Here is a 5,421-nt window from a genome sequence, read left to right as displayed (position 1 = left end):
TAACTTGCTTCCCCATTAGTTCAGTATTAACTAAGCGACTATGCTTGTGATGTTATTGGCTGACCACAGTTTTGTTCCACCTTATACTCGTCTATTTCATACCTACCTCATGATTTTGCTCCATAAACTTCCTTTAAAAAGTGAGATTCTTAGCAACGCGATCGGGACCCCTCCTGTCTCTCAAGAGCTATGCCTCTACCCCTTGATAAACATTTCCTATTTTTTAAAAAAATGGATTCCTGTCATTTGTTGTTTCCTAATAAGTTTTTATTAGGAAATAATAACTAGCTCTGCAGAATTGAAAATATAGCTTTGTATTTGGTGGTTTGTCTTCTATTCTGATAAATATTTATAAGTATATTTTAATATTATTGGCAATAAATTATCAATTATTTTTTTTTTGGTACTGGGGATTGAACTCGGGTCCTTGTGCTTGCAAGGCAGGCCACCGAACCTCTGAGCTAAATCCCCGGCCCCTTACAAATATATTTTTAAATTATTGGCAATAAAAGAAAGTATTAAGGTACTGTCTTTGGAGGTTTAACAAAATACTGGCTAAAGTACAATTGTTAAGTTCCTTTGTAACCATAATGTTCAGATATCTCCTAAAATCTTTATAGATTTAGGAATAGACAATCTGATATCTTTAAGTTAAAAGAAAAACAACAACAAAATGTCAAAATCATGAACAAAAGAAATGAAAGAGTCATAGATTTGAATAATCAATTCCTTGCACTGATATAATGACAGTAAGTGATAAGTGTCTGTTTCAAAAAGCTTTTCCAGGGTATTCCCTTTAATTATTATTACTTTTTGAGACAGGGTCTCACTGTGTAGTTGAGACTGACCTGGACCCCTTTAATTTTAATGAGTAATATCCATACTGCAGAAGTACAAATAAATATACTAAGTGCATGAAAACAGATACTCAGTGTTGCAATCAAAGTTCTGATAAAGTTAGCAGGATTAACTAATTTATTCATAATGTTTTTCTTTTAGTGATTGTTGAAAATGTTTTAAATTCTACATAACTAGTTGGAACTATTCTTACTTCTTCCTTGATTATTACAAAGGTCTCTTTACTTCTTGTTCCTATTCCCCTCCAGGTTTGCAGCAAGAATAAGTGACCCAGGCTGGGGATTTAGCTCAGTGGTGCTGCTGCCTGCCTCACAAGCGTAAGGTCCGAAGTTTGATCCCTGGTACAAAAAAAAAAAAAAAAAAAAAAAAATCAGTGACCCAAGTAATCCAAGCAAGTCCAAAGCAGATCATGCTACTCTTCTTTCAAAGCCCTCTGATTCTTTAATATCTCAATTAGAGTGAAAGCCAAGGCCTCTACAAAGTCTTACAGGAACCTTTTCTCTTACCTCTCTGGCTATTCCTAGTCACTTACCTCTTTTAGTTTCTCACACACAGTAGACATGCCCCTACCTCAGAGCCTTTGCCTCATGTTTCCTGAGACATCCTCCAGACTCACTCGGTTTTGCCTTCAGATCAGCAAGAATTTTTCTTTGCTACTATCACAATACACTGTCCATTTTGTTTGTTCAAATTTGTTTACCGTCTCTCTCTCTCCTACAAGAATTTAGGCTCTGTGAAAGAAGAGAATCTTGTCTATTTTAGTCACTATTGTTTTCCCAGTACTTAGAAGGGGAGCCTTATAAAAGATACTCAGTACAAGTTTTCTGATGTCACATATAAATGGTCTCTAAATGTTTCCACTTTCATACAGGTGTCAATGCTTCAAAGACCACCAGGAAAAATCTACTATGATCATTACTTACGATAAGTCAACTTAAATGGATTAAACAATGTCTAGTGGATTGGTAGAGCACAGTTTTGTGTGTGTCTGTGGATGACTAACATGTGGGCTTCAAACTAAAGACGGAAGATCCTCTCCGGATGGCACCAACCAATAGGGTTGTGTCTTGGATGGAATAAAAGGGAAAGAAGCACGTGTTTCCTCTGCTTCTTCAGAGGAGCTCTGCTCTTCACCATCGCCTTTGGACGTTTGCCTTCCAACACAGATCCTTCTGACACAGAATCCTCAGCCTTCAGATACAGCTTGCACTGGACTCTGCAGTGAACTCCAAGCCTTCAACTTTCAACTGAATCCTTCACTCTCAAACATCCAGACAGCCATTTTGCATTCTTCCACCCCTAATTCTACAGGTAACCATTGTAAGCCTACTTTGAAAAACAATTTATATATAAATAAGTTGGGCTTATTCTCCCTGCTACATCATGGTGTTCACACCATGAAGAACCATGAGATATCATAACAAGATGTTAGAAAGAAGCTGTAACAGGATTCTGGCTTTAGTTGGATAATGTAGGGGAAGGCAAGGATTCACTCTAGAGTGTAGTTTGTCAGAAGGCAGAGGGAGTCACATTCTCGGGTAAAGAGTAGTAGTCAGCCAGCTGTGGTGGCACGCACCTATAATCCCAGAATTTTGGGAGGTTGAGGCAGAGGATCACTAGTTTGGGCTCAGCCTGGCAATTCAGTGGTTTAGTAATACCCTTTCTCAACACAAAACATAAAAAGGGATAGGAATGTAGCTCAGTTTGAAGGCTCTGGGTATAATTCTTAGTACTGGAAAACAAGTAGCTGTCATTCTTTCATTAGTTCCTTGTCATTTTCTGTGTCAAATTCAAAAGTGGTCTTGCTTTGTCTTATTTTATTGTGGTATAAAAATAAAAAAGTTCAGCTGCTTGTGATAAATTAGAAAGAGAAGAAGACAGTGAGCCCAGCAATCAAAAGCTGGTAGTGGTACAAATTAAGCCATTTAGTTCTCCTATTATAGACACGCATAGTCTCACAGAATACAAACCTTAACTAAGTTAATTAACCTTTTGGGGAAGAAGCAAGATGGGAATTAGGAATAACAAAGCAGAACTACCACCTCCAAGTATACGTCCTACCTATATCGTTCACTCTCTGGGGCATGCAAAAAAATACATTCCAGCTCTGTGTTGTCTTTGTCACATTTACATTTCTGTCTGACAAGGTCAGGGCTATGAAGCCGAGATCAATGCAATAGCAGCTAAACTTTTCTGTTGCTCTTTCTCTGCACCAATATTGTTGTTTTTTGGTGGGGGGAGTACCATTTAAAGGTGAAAAGGATAGATTAAGTCTCCAATTTATAGGGTTACTTTGTCTTAGAAACCTTTAGGAAACTTTATTATTGAGTTTTCTGGAAGGGGAAAATCAAGGTTTGAGAAAATTTTGTGTACTCAAGTTGCAATTCTTTTTCAAAAGTGTACTTTAAAAATTTCGATTTTCTTATCACCTTTTTAATCAGATTTTTATTTTTTCTCTTCTACCTCATTCTGTCCTTTTGTGAGACTTTAGTCTATGGCTTTTAAGGGGTACAGAAATACCAAAGACTTTGTTTCCATTTTTTTCTTTTCTAATATTTTTTCCTTTCCCTTCTTTCCTTTCTCTTACTCCTCCTGCTTACTCCTCCCTTTAGACCTTTTCTTCATGTTTCACATGGTCTATTATACATTTTGATTCTTATTTACACTTTTAGTTTCTCACACCAGAGAGACTATTCAGTATTTACACATGTGTGTCCTGTTTATTTCACTTAAAAGTATAGCCCCAATGCTCACCCATTTAGCTATAAATGTTTCTAGTTTCTCCTTCTTTATGTTTGAAAAGTACTCCATTTTATTTAAAAAAAACCACACATCTTCTTTATCCAGTCTCCGGTTGATGGGTAATTGGGTTGTTTTCAAGTTTAAACTATTACAAACTGTGCTGCTATAAACATGTGTATATATTGCTATGGTATGATTTTTAAAAATTCTTTTGGGAAGATACCCAGAAGGGGGATGGCTGGGTCAAATGGGATCCCTAATACTATTTTTTTGAGGTGTTTCCATATTGATCACCACAGTGATTGCACAATCTGCACTCCCAACAACAATGGAGAAGGGTTCCTTTCTACCCACCCACCCCCCAGCATTTGTTTTTGGTTGATTTCTTTTTTTTTTTTTTTTTTTTTTTTTTTTTTTTTTCTTCTCTTTTTTTGGTACCGGGATTGAACTCCGGTCCTTGCGCTTGCAAGGCAGGCCACCGAACCGCTGAGCTAAATCCCCGGAGGTTGATTTCTTGATAGCAGCCATTCTTTCTGGAATGAGATAGAATCTCATTGTTTTCACCTGCATCTCATGAATGACCAATGATGTTGAACATTTCTTTTTCATATGTTTATTTGCTGCTTTTACTTCTTTGTTTGAGAAAAGTCTTCATTTCATATGCTCATTTTTGGATTGGTTCTTTAAATTTGGGGGGTCTGATTTTTTAAAGTTCTTTATATATTCTTTTAGATAGTAGACCTTTGTCTGAGGAACAGCTGATAAAATTTTTCCCCATTATAGGTTGTCTCTTAGCTCTGTTGGTGGTTTCTCTTGCAGTGCAGAAGCTTTTTAATAGGATTAGATTCCAGTTGTTAATTCTCAAGGCTAGCTCATGTGCAACTGAAGTTTTGTTCATAAAGTCTTTATCTATGCCAATATTTTCAAGAGTTCTACTTAACCTATCTTCCAGCAAGTTTAGTTTTTCTGTTATAATATTTAGATTCTTAGCCCATTTTGATTTTAATTTAGTACATGGTGAAAGATATGTGTCTAGTTTTAATAATGTGGCACTGACCATCTTATTTTAACTTTTGCCCTCTAGTCAGTAGCAAACAAGATAGTATTTTTTAACACAATAGTGTAATTATAACCTTTAGTATGAGTTTACCCCATATTTTGGGTGGCATTGTTTTTTTTTTATTATGAATAGTTTTTTTTTTCTAAAAATGGGTGCTGCTTGGCTGAGTTGCCCCATAGTAGATTTCAGTCAAATATGCTTATCTCAGATCTTAAAATATTTATCTATCAACTGGTGGTTATCTGTTATCATGTGTGTTTTAGGAGTTTTAAGAGCTTAGGAGATTTTAGGAGTTTTAGGACTTTAGGATCTCGATACTTTTATATTTGAGTATTATTGTGACTACAGAAAAACAAAAAACTTATGGCTTTCATTTATTGGCCATTGAGAGACATTAGACCTGGTAGGGAAGTTTAAGAGAGTTGCTACACTTTGAGCTGTTTATTAAAAATTTGAAGCTTTATTTAATCTTTCCTTTTACCATGATAGCACAGATGTACTAGAATTGGGCAATTGTCTACAAACCTAGAATGTATCCTTGTTAATGTTTTTGCCATATTGTTGGGCCTAGTTAAGGAAAACATTAGTTTTCTCATTGGAGAATAGTATAAGGGTTAAGAAAAAAAATGAATTGTTTGACTTCAGTTTTAGATTGTCATGGCTATAAGTTATAGGTGCAGCTGAAAATTGTCAGCAGGGGATGATGTAGTATTTGGACCCCCTTTATATATATATAATAGTATATATGATACTATGTGTGT

The 5,421-nt window shown here is 35.8% G+C and overlaps 1 protein-coding gene across 1 annotated transcript in view; it reads left to right on the top strand.

The window, feature by feature from the left end:
• The first annotated feature begins 1,948 nt into the window (after positions 1–1,948).
• The window catches only part of LOC104869957 (hyaluronidase-4), a 24,923-nt gene continuing 21,450 nt past the window's right edge, over positions 1,949–5,421 (top strand). Inside the window, exon 1 of the mRNA XM_010635362.2 lies at positions 1,949–2,169. The gene's annotated coding sequence lies outside the window, so the exon portion shown is untranslated. The remainder of the gene's footprint in view (positions 2,170–5,421) is intronic.

The sequence above is a fragment of the Fukomys damarensis genome, unplaced genomic scaffold (assembly GCF_012274545.1).
Source record: "Fukomys damarensis isolate Sample0158 unplaced genomic scaffold, DMR_v1.0_HiC HiC_scaffold_4, whole genome shotgun sequence".
In the NCBI taxonomy this organism is placed as follows: domain Eukaryota; kingdom Metazoa; phylum Chordata; class Mammalia; order Rodentia; family Bathyergidae; genus Fukomys; species Fukomys damarensis.
This window is presented reverse-complemented; position numbering and strand designations above follow the sequence as displayed.